Below are 12,305 nucleotides of genomic sequence, written 5' to 3'. Positions count from 1 at the left end.
TTCTCATTATTAGGGCAGATAGGAGGCATACATGTAGACAGAAGGCATGGGTGTGAATTGAATATGAACGGATGGCATGTAAAAAAATAAAATTAAGTGTAGAGAAAGGAATATACTGGTAGAAAAGGAAAGGGAGAGGTAAAATGGGGGTAAATAATCTCATAAAAGAGGTAAGGAAAGGTTTTTTTTAAAAGCTTTTACAGTGTGTGTGTGGGAACAGCAGGGGAGGTAAAAGGGAGTGTATGAATGTTGCTCCCATCAGAATTGGCTCAAAGAGGGAATAACATGCACACTCAATTGGGTATGGAAATCTATCTTACCCTACAGGGAATTAGGAGACAAAGGAGATAAAAGAAGAATGGGGATGATAGAAGGGAAGACAGATTAGGAAAGGGGGTAGTCAGAAGAAAAACACTTTTGAGGAGTGACAGGGTGAAAGAAGAGAGAGAATAGAATCAAGAGGGGAAAATAGAATAGAAAGAAATACAGTTAGCAATACTAACTGAAAAAAAATTATTGAAGCAATTTCACTGAAAAAGGTCTCACTTCTCAAATATATAGAGAACAGAGTCAAATTTGTAAAAATTAGAGCCATTCCCAATTGATAAACGATCAAAAGATATCAAAACTATCTGTAACCATATGGGAAAATGCTCTGTCGATTGGAGAAATGCAAATTAAAACAATTCTGAGGTACTACTTCATACCTCCAAGATTGGCTAATAGGACAGAAAAGTTAAATGACAAGTGGTGGAAGGGATGTGGGAAAAATGAAACATTAATACACTTTTGTAGGAGTTATGAATTGATTTAACCATTTTATAGAGCAATTTGGAACTATGCCCAGAGGTCTATAAAACCATGCATATACTTTGACCTAGCAATACCACTACTAGGTCTGTATCTCAAAAGAGATGGAAAAAATAAACAGGAAGCAAAATGGCCTATATGTACAAAAATGTTTATAACAGCTTTTTCTGGAGGCAAAGAATTGGAAATTGAGGGGATACCCAGAAATTGGGAAATGGCTGTACTAATCACATACTAACTAGTATGTGATTATGATGGCATACTATTGTGCTATAAGAAATGATGAGCAGGATGCTCTTTGAAAAAATTGGAAAGATTTACATGGGCTGATGCAAAGTGAAATGTACTATCTACGAAGTAACAGCAATATCATAAGATGAGCAGGTGGGAATGACTTTGCTATTGTCAGCAATACAATGATCCAAGACAACTCTAAAGAACTTATGATGAAAAGTGCTATCCATCCCCAGAGAAAGAACTGATTGTGTCTGAGTACAGATTGAAGCATACTTTTTAAACTTTATTTTTCTTGAGGTTTTTTGTTTCTTTGTTTGATTTTGTTTTGTTTTGTTTCATTTTTTTGGCCTATATTTTCTTTTACAATGTAACTATTATGGAAATGTCTTACATGGCCACACACTTATAACCTGTATGGAATGGGGGAGGGGTGAAATGGGAAGGAAGAAGGGAGAGAAGTTTGAACTCAAAGTTTTAAAAACAAATGTTAAAAAATTTTTGACATGTAACTGGGGAAAATGAAATAGTAAATAAGAAAAATAAAATACTAGGCGAAAGAGAAAAACAAAACAAACAAAAAAGAAATGTGGCAGGCACTGTGCTAAGTGCTGGGGATACAAAAAGAGCTCTAGAATTCAATGATAATTCCATGTATCCATGATCTCATTGATGTGGGCATTCTCTCCAGTGTCCCAGATTGCTTTCTCATTCTGAGGGATTCTTGCCAGTGAGTTTTATTTTGTTTGTAAAATCATTGTCAATTTATGTGAGGGAGGAGAGCCAGAGGCAATCACACTGTAGGTCCTGTCCAGTCATGCCCTAATAGCAGAAATATTCTCAGACAGGAATGAGTAAGTTCACAATGTCTGTTGAACCTGAATCTGCAACACCATCACTGACTATTCACAAATGGCATTTTCTGTGGGCTTTGCAGAGGCATCCCAACCCAACCACAAGCAGACAAGGCACATTGTAAGGGAAATACACATACTTCCCACTCATCTGGCTGCCTCTCCATAAGATTTAGGCAGACAAGCAAAACACAGTAATGCATACAGAGAAGGGTAGACATCTAGGGACCTGAGTTGATAGCAGTCAAGCTGTTCTCCACCTGAGTCTGACTGACTTCCTCCCTTGTATGTTGAGCACAGAATAATAAGGGGCTAATTTACAAACTCTACTCAAATATGCTTGTTTTAAGGTACCATGAAAGACAACCTGGTACACTTCCCATGTCTATTAGCTATAGCTGTTTCTTTTCCTATAAGGAACAGCTATGGCTAAAAAACCAACTATACCAGTGTAGCAGCAAGCACCCCAGCACACCCAGGATGGCTGCTAGCACAGGTTCTTAGATCTGCTTTTCTAAAGGAAAGCAACTCAAAATGTGTTAACAAACTTACTTTAATCTATCAAAAACATATCATTTACCTAGTTCAGGGGAAAAAGGTCAGCACCCCGAGCTTCAGAGAACATAAACAGAGGTTACAAGCAGACAACAAATATAGACAGAGAAACAGATCAGCAGACAGCCTTCCAAATGTCTGACCATTACATCTATACCTAGTCAGTTACCAGTGAGGGAAGCGCCAACATCTAGGTTTTCAAAGCCGGGGGTCTCAACGGCTGCCCAGAGTCTCGTCTGGTCAAACCACACAACTCTTCTCAATGTGAGCCCCCAAACAAAACCTCACATCTGATCCTGGATCAGAGAATGTCACAACCCTCTTGACCCACTGCCCTATCACAAAGTAACAAGGTGTGGGCATCCCTGAAAACAAGTCTTCTGCCACAGGCTCCATGTGACCACATTCAGCCTATTAGGGGTCAGAGTGTATTTTCAAATGAGGGAAGGTTCTCAGATTCACTTAAGCCTATCAAGGGACCAAGGGGCAGGGAAGATCTTCAGATTTCCATTATCATTACAACCAGTCCAACCAAAGTCCATCTGCACTGCTTTTCTTATTGTACTAACACAATCCACTTATGGTATCTGACAATCATCAGCAGAGGGAGATACCACAGATTTCAGCAAAACAGAAAAGTTCAAATATTCTACATCACACTAAAGTGGTAGCATTATCTAATGGAAGAGTGTTAATCCTGGAGTCAGGAAACGCTTGGATTCAATTCCTGCCTCAAACATTTTATATATATATATATATATATATATATATATATATATATATATATATATATATGTAGACATGGTGAGCAAGTCACCTAACCTCTACGTTTCAAGTTCTTTATCTGTAAAATGGGGATAATCATATTTATAGTATAAACTTCATGTGGTTGTTGTGAAAATCAGATGAAATAATATATGGAAGAGACTAATAAACTTTAAAACACTTTTCACAGCAAATTCCTAGATCTCATTTAAGCTTTTTAAGCTCAAAACTGCATGAAGACCTCTGGGTTCATTCATTTCAGTGTTGTCTGATTCTTTGTGACCCCATTTGGGATTTTCTTGGCAAAAATACTGGAGGGGTTTACCATTTCCTTCTCTAGCTCATTTTATAGATTAGGAAACTGAGGCAAACAGGGTTAAGTGACTTGCTAAATGTCTGAGGTTGGATTTGAACTCAGGTCTCCCTGACTCCCGACCTAGAGTCCATTTACTACACCAGACTTCTTGGACACCATGAATATTACCTGTTCCTGTCTGGCAGGCCTCCCAGTTTATTTTATATGCAATAAAGTAAAGATGATATCTTCAGTCAATTAAACCTCAACCAATTTCATCTTAATTGTTTACCCATTGCCCCCCCAACTTAAATAGCAAAAGGCAGCTGTCAGTGTTACGTTTAACATAACTTTATTTTAGTAGTTTCAGTACCCATTTGCCACATGTAATTCTATAGTGAAAAGAGCACTGGATTTGGAATCAGAAGACCAGGGTCCCCCCCTTTAGTATCTATTTGATTTTGAACAAATCACTTATTTTCTCAAGGCCTCAGTTTTCCCATCTGTAATATAAGAGAATGTGACAAAGTGGTCATATCCATCCTAATCCTATATTCCTATTACATCATCTGGATAAGGAAAGAAACAAAAACAATAAATAATAAGCCCCTTCTGTTTGCCAAGCACTGTGCTGAGCATTTTACAAATATCTCATTTGATCCTCACAATAATCCTGTGAGGTCCAGTGCCATTATTATCCCCATTTGACAGTTGAAGAAATTGAGGCAGACAGAAGTTAAGTAATGCAGGGGATAACAAAGGGCTAGTCAGCACTAAGGCCAGATTTGAACTTGGATCTTTCTAAATCCAGACCCAGCCATAGCAAGGACTTTCAGTGATTCCAGCAGTTAGGGAGGTCTCGTCTTCATCTCAGTGAAATATTATGAGCCATAAAGTATCTCCTAAATATTGGTGCCCTAGTCTGCTCATTCTCTTTGTTCACTTAGGACACTTAGAAGAATAATTAGCTAGAAAACTAACTTTGAAATGACATTCTGTCAGATGCTGTGAGTGAGAGACAGAGTCATGCTGATATTTAAACAACTAGCTTAGGGTGGGGCAGGGGAGGGAAGTGAAAGTATACACCACTCACTTTTTCATCTGCATTATTAATATTTTCTCTATCATGCTCAAATCTACACATTCAGCAAAAAATAGATCAAGCCCCCAAATTATAGTTTTGCTTATTTTCAAGGTGTAAGATGCTCACCCTGAAAATTTAATAATTGACTCTCCCAAGGCAGTTTGAACTGGTGCCAGCACATCACTGGATGGGAGAGTCCATGCCTGGTATTCTTCTCTCTGCTGCTTAGGAGAGGATGAATCTATGGTTGTTCTGCTCTTTCATTCTGTGAGTTGTTCAAGAGATTACATATAATCTGTGGTATTTTAGCAGTCACTATGACCCTTTACAGGGAAGAGGACTCAAAGGCAGTGGCCCCATGCAGGTCACTCACTACTGATTGGTGCTTCTGCCCAAGGGATGAAATTCTACCTCACTAAACTTAGCCTGACTTCAGGGGAGTATAATAAGATGGGTGCAGAAGACACCCTCTTCCCTTTTATAGTCAGAGAAGTCATGTTCCCTTTTACACAGTGGGCTGTTGAATTTTCTGAGAATTAAGCAGAACTTGGAACTTTTCCAGAACTTGAAGCATAAACTTCATCAATGGTATGGTTAATGCTAGGTTGAGGCTTTCTGCTTGTAATTTTGGTAGAATTTCCTGTTTATAATAGTCTTGAGGTTTAAGGATTGTCTGACTCAAGGGAATTCAAAGGAAAAATATGGAAGTGAATATAATTGAAGGGAAGGTGCAGGTTGTAAAATAGCGAGTTTCTGACTCAGTTCTGGTTGGTATGAAACATTCCTTTTACTGGAGCAGCTAATAAAAGTCTATTTTCATGGGCAGTTTTTCTCTGTCATGCATTACTTTTCTTGCTTAGTGAAACTTTACTATAAGAGTTGTTTATTAAAAAAGAAATATCTTTTTTGAAGAGTTTTGGGCATATTGTTTTTTCAAAATGGGAATTGTTTTCTCTTTTAAGTTTGAGACAAAAAAAGCAAGGATCCCTCATTTAAACAAAAACTTTAACATACTTTTTGCATTTGCACATGGCAACAAATCTCTGGGATTTCTCAAATGGACAAATACATAAAGTAAGACCATAAAAGAGAACAGTTTGTTAGTGAAGGACTATATCACATGAAAGGAAGAACAAGACACATTGTAGAATGGCAGTTCAGTATGCTTCCTTCCACTTTCATTATGAGAATACACTGTGTCAGTATAATTCCACCTTAACTTGGGATAAGTATAACTTAGTGATGATAAAATTAATCCTTTGTCATTGTTTTAGACTCCTCCTTGTCCTAAGATATAAGTAAGAATTCTTTGATTTATTTATCTATCTTTTGCTTTTTAGAGTGCAATTGGGGTTAAGTAACTTGCCCAAGGTTACACGGCTAGGTTGTGTGTGTGTGTGTGTGTGTGTGTGTGTGTGTGTGTGAAGTGTCTGAGGCCAGATCCGAACCCAGGTACTCCTGATTCCAGGGCCGGCACTCTACTCACTGCACCACCTAGCAGCCCCATAATAAGAATTCTATTCCCATAGTGGCAACATAGTGAACTTTTGAAGGCTAGAATGGGAGCTCATTAAGAACATCATCTTTGTATCCCTGGCTCCTAGCACAGTATGTGACATAAATCTTAGCAGCCACTCAATTAATACTTATGAATTCAATTGGGATTTCTTTGTTTTTTAATCTATAAAATGGATAATACCTACCCCACAGGGTTGGTACAAGGATCAAATGAATAAACGTTTAAAGTGCTTTGCAAATGTCAGTAATTTTTATTCAGAATCTTCCTAAACACGAGATCTCATAGATTCATAGAATCTTAGAAATGGGAGAGTGCTTAGATATTATCTGGGCCAATTTCTCATTTTATAGATGAAGAAACTGAGACCCAGAGGGGCAAGGTCACTTTAGTGGCTGCTTTGGGACTCTAACCCAAGACTCTTTACTCCTATACCAGTTTTCTTTGTATTACACCATACTTTTCAAATGGCAAGTCCAAAAGAGGGTTGGGTCACAGGCAAAAAAATCCCCATTTGGCCTCCTTACAGGAAGCATGTCTGCTTATGCCAGCCTATCTCTCTACTATTATCCTGTTTTGATTTGATAAAATATAGGCATGGGTGTAACCCCACAGCAACTTTAAAGCTCTAAGAGGGGAAGAAAGTCGATCCCTGATAGTGCAGCAGTCTGTTTGCTCACCAAGTGACCAATGTTATCAGCATGCTTACATTAAATGTGTAAATGACTTTACGGTTATGTGCAGCCAAAATTACATCTGGCAAGGTGTGTGTATGTGTGTGGGGAAGGATTAAAGGTACAGAGGGGGAATCATGATTTACAGGCACTCCTGACATTGTTTGGACTATTTTACACGTACAGAGTTTTCACTGATTCGGCCAAAATGTACCTACTCTTCTCATCTGGCAAAACTATGGCTCCCATTAAAACAACTGTGACTTTCAATAAAATCCATGCTGGAGGCCAAAGCAAACTTGTGAAAATTGTTCACTTTTATGCAACCCCAGAAAAGTCTATAGAGTGCTGAAATCACCATTTAAAAGGATTTCCCTGGGTGCCAAAAGAACTGTGTTTTTGACTCATTTAAATGGAGATTCTTCTAAGGGGTAAAAATACTCAGAGCCAAATTTGCATTTCATATTTGGAACCAGGACTAGCTTAGACTGTAGGAGCCAGTGAAAACAAGAAAGGCTCCCTGGCTTGTATTCTCTGAAAGAAGAGTAAATGATGATTGCAGGAGTGTGGGAAGCTAATTCTTGGTCATTTGTTGGGGCTTCTTTGGGTGGTGCTTTTGTTAAAAAATAAATAAAAACACATAAGTGATGTTCAGTGAATGTCATGTATTCCCACAATTGTAGAAAACAAATTCGATTATTAAAATAATCTTTTTAATTTTATGAAATAAATTTTTGGCGTCTCATTTTATTTTTTGCTACTTCAGTTTAGGAATTCCCTTGCCTCTGAGTTTTAATAGGATAGTTTAATGGTAAATCAAACTGTCACCACTGACCTTGGAACATCACCTGCTAAAAAGGATGGAAGGTACATGGAACAATTTGTATCATACGTGAGTAACCCAGTTTTCCTTCAACAGCAAGAATGTGTCATATGTTTTGTCATTATTTTTCCTGAGCTATTGCTCAAGAGAAAGTCTACTTGCCCTTGTAAATTTAGTCCTAAGTAGATTGTGAACAATGTGATTTGGAAAATGTTTATTCCCAATTCAATCAAACAAGCTTTTTTTGACTACCGACCATGGGAGGAGTCAGTGTATTGTAGGGAAACAGGTACTTGCTTAGGGGATAGGAGATTTGGGTCCTAATTCTGACTCTGCTATGAATAGTTAATTATAACATGATACAATACAATACTGCAGACATGTATATAGTCACAGACACATATACATCTCTATGTGTGTCTGTATTTGGGTATACACATACACACATATTGTATATTATATATGTGCATAATATGTATGCATGTATGTTCTATGCATGTATTGCATAAATAAACCTGTATTTATAGAGAAATGCCAGGGAAGAATTTCCTTTACTAATTCAGATTGCCACCTGCTCTACAATTTATGGAGTTAGAGACTTTCCTGGAACACTGAGAGGTTAGGGAAATTGCCCAGGGCCATGTTGGCAGTTTGTGTCAGAGGCAGGATTGAACCAAGCAAGGCCTTCCTGACTCTGCAGCTGCTCTCTATCCATTACAAAAGGTGTAAGAAGCACAAACAAAAGTACTCATTATCTAAGTGGATAAGCTGGACATAGCTTTGAGAAACAGTTAATCATATGATGCCCTGAATTATTAACTAAATACCAAAATGGGTGGTTCAAATATGAGTCCTTTTCATTAGAAAAAGGGAGAGGTGAGGAAGCTAAGATCCAGGAAGATTAAGAGAATAGCCCTAAGTCACACGAGTAGGAAGTGGCAGAGCCTAGAGTTGACCCCAGATCTTCTCCATCTGTATCTATTATTACTTCGAATGTACTATGCACTGATTTTTGTACTGAGCATATGTTAATGGAACAGTGGCTAGACCACCCACACTGCAACAGCGATTTTGTCTTGGGAATAATGGAAGGTAAGATTGTGGGGCACCTTGAAAGATGATCTAGCAGTGACCAGAAGTGATTCCAGAGGACTGCTAGGGAAGCAGACCTCTCACCTTTCTGTCTAGGGAGTGGATAAATAAGTATAGAATGATGGAGACACTGGATGTGGTTAATGTGCTGATTTATTTTACTTAGTTATGTTTCTTTGTTATAAGGAAGGGTTTTATGGTAGGGAACAGGAAGTCCTTGAAAAATCACAAAATAAAAAATGAATATTAATAAAGCATTTTAAAAAAAGATAAAAGTTAATCTAAGGAGTTCATACTTTATCCTGAAGGAAAGATCAATGAGTAACTTTTGAGCACAGAGAATATCTGATAACAGAATTAAAGGATCTTCAAGCCAAAAAAGAAATGGAAGGAAATCTAATTAAATTGCTCCTCAAGCATGAGGCAGCTCTGCAATGTTTATGGTTTGTTTTCCCGCTTGAAGACTAATGGAGCCTGTTTAAGTTACCCTATCCATGCCTGAGACCCCATGGTAATAATGCTTGAAAAAGGTTGGTATCAATAGGTTTAGAAAAAAAGGCACTGACTCATGAAACGTTATGAAGGGAGATTTCACAGATCTTCAGGGAAGGTTTGATATGGAGATGAGTTAGGCAGAGTGATAAATTAGAGAAATTCAAGGTTTCAAGGATAACAATGATGCTGTTGATAAAAATAGAGAAGTCAGAGGGAGAGCTGGTTTGGAGAGGGTGGAGGAAGCCTAAACTTTAAATCTGCTGAATTTGAGGTTATGATGGGACATTTAAGTATAAACATATGGCAGAGGAGACATGGAATTGTAAATCCAGAGAGAGATCAGAACTTTATGCATGCATATATGTATTCAGACGTGTTTTTATGCACACACATGCATGCTTATATGTTCCCAATTCCAGTTCCTAAGCATTTGTAGACTGCCCTGCCTGGTGACAGCCCAGGTGGATGCTTAGGGAACCTGCTTCTAGAAAAGTGGAATGGAGGGTACTGCCTCCACTTTAGAGAGTACACAGATATTTTATGATTTTTTTGTTGCCTCACTACATGAAAATGGAAATCCTTCTAATTGGCTGCTGAGTCAGAAATGAGTGTACATACAAAAAGTTGTCAACGAACAAATATCTTTCTTACTTCCTACTGGCTGTGAGGTGTAAGGACTCTGAGGTTTGGAGGGTCAGTCAGTGCCCTTCGTCACCCAACAAGCCAACCCATGAGTGCATGGCCTTCTATGTAAGTCTGCTTTTGGCATGGTGCTACTTTCTGTTTGTTTCCTTTGGTACAGGGCCTTGTAAGATCACAAAATGTGGGAAAAGCCACCAGAAGTCCACTGGGCAAACCTGGTGAGGAGCACAGGCCTGAGGGCATAACAGTGTGTGTGTGCAAGAAGTGTGACCTAGTCTATCAGGGGAACACTTTGCTTGTTGAGATGGTTTCAGAGTTCTTTTTCTTTGTGAGTACCTTTATGTCCAGTTCAGCTTATCTTTCTGAGGTTACATGATTTAAATTGCCTATTTCTTATTCAGTTAGTATGGCTATTACATATTTTTGTAAATATTATTTCACTTTATTTTGCTTGCCAGTTTTGCTGCCCTATTAGTTTTATAATTGAGCATACTAGTTTCTGACAACTTCTATTTCTTCTTTGTGAATTCTCCTTTTTCATTTTCAATATTGACAATTTGGTCTTCCTCTCTTTGAATCATATTAGCTTACTTTTTTTTTCTATTTTGCTAAGGTTTTTTTGGTTTTTATTATTTTGTTTTTGTTATGCTTTTTTAAAACCAGCTCCAAATTATATTCTTCAATTCAATGGTATTTTTGTTTTCAATTTTATTTACTTTGATTTTTAAAAATGTCTGTTTTGACATTTAGTGGGGCTTTTTGGCTTGTTTTTCTAGTTGCATTCTAATATATGTCTCTTATATTTTTTGAAATCATTTACAGATATACATTTTTCCAAGGATATGAAATTTCTCACTTGCATACCAAAGTTTGTCATGTTTTCTCATTATTGTCCATCCCTTTAATCAAATTATCTAATGATTTTTATGATTTATTTGTGCCTTCACTAACCAAGTCAGATCTCTAATCTTTATACTTTCCTATTAATCTTGATTTTATAATCAATCTTCTGAATTTGAAGTTTGTTTTGCTTGTGACTTTCCCCAATACTTTATTCCTTTTCCCTCTCCCACAGGGGTGTACTGGAAGTGAGGAATGCCTATTGGTAAATTTTCAATGTGAAATTTTATACCTCAGAAATCAGGACATTTTAGAAATCAGACCTTGATTTATTGATTTGCTGGTTGACTAGATTTAAGAAAGTGTTGGAGAAAATGTTAATATTGCAGAATAAACTCCAAAATGTGCTGTGCATACTTCCGCCCTCCCACCTGGGAAAGCTGATTGTCAAACATTTTCCATCACACACCCCTGCCTCCTGCTTTCCTTTCCCCAAATATTTCCCTATTGAGCTTAATGTTTTTTTTTTCTATATTATATTCTCTATATGTTCATTCTTCCTTTGTCTTTTTCAGGTAAGAATAAAGAATGCTGAACTGAGAATCATGAAGACTTGAGTTTGAAACCTGCATTAGACATTTTCTAGCCATATTATCTAGGATCAATCACTTGACCTCTCTTGGCCTTAGTTTCTTTTGTTAAATGGGAATAATACTATCACCTACTTCCAAGGGATATTGTTAGGGTCAAATGCGATAACATCATAAAACACTTTTCAAATCTCATAGTGTTATATAAATGCTAGCTATTATCATACTATAAAGCCATGAAATGTCCATTCCTCCTACCCTTTACTCTTATTTACATATTCCTTCTCCACATTTTAATGTGAAATAATGCTCCTCTACTTCTTTAACTCCTTCCCTAGTGTACTAATTTATTTTATTTCTTTTCTTAAAACCAACAAAACAGCAACAAAAAAATCACACATGGACCTTTGTTCATCTTACTGATGTCGTTCTGTCACCTTTGAAGATAATATGATTCTGAAGTGACCCTTGTCTCTTTTACCCAGCCATTTGAATATACTCATAATCATTTATCCCCTTCTAACAACTCAAAATCATTTACCTTTCTACATTTCTTTTGATGTCTTAGTTTTCATCTCAAATTTTCTCCTCATGTCTGTTTCATCTAAAATGCTGCATAGGATTCATTTATATTAAGGATTCATTTTCCCCTTATATTATTCTACTCTGTTTTGCACAGTAAGTTATACATAAGTCTTTATCTTTTGCCTTTTGGAATATACTCCAAGATCTCCATCAATTTAAAGTTGTTGCTGCTGTGTCTTTTGTAATCCTGATTGTGGTTCATTTAGTACTTGAACTCTTTCTTATTGGCTACTTATATCATTTTTTATTTGTCTTGAATTTGGGATTTTGGCTCCGTTATTGCTGGATGTTTCCAGACATAGTTTCTGGTTCCTAATTACTGAACCTTATGCTGGCTTTTGTTCCCCATTCTCAGATTGACTTATGACTTTATGTTTATTTGCATGAGTTCACACCAGCTTACCCTAATGTAACTCCTCTCCTCACCCTAACTGCTTGTGGTCTTTTTTTT

Source organism: Petaurus breviceps, unplaced genomic scaffold (genome assembly GCF_028583685.1).
Source record: "Petaurus breviceps papuanus isolate PSGF00001 unplaced genomic scaffold, PetGlider_PUasm1.0 183, whole genome shotgun sequence".
In the NCBI taxonomy this organism is placed as follows: Eukaryota; Metazoa; Chordata; class Mammalia; order Diprotodontia; family Petauridae; genus Petaurus; species Petaurus breviceps.
Note: the sequence above shows the minus strand (reverse complement) of the source record.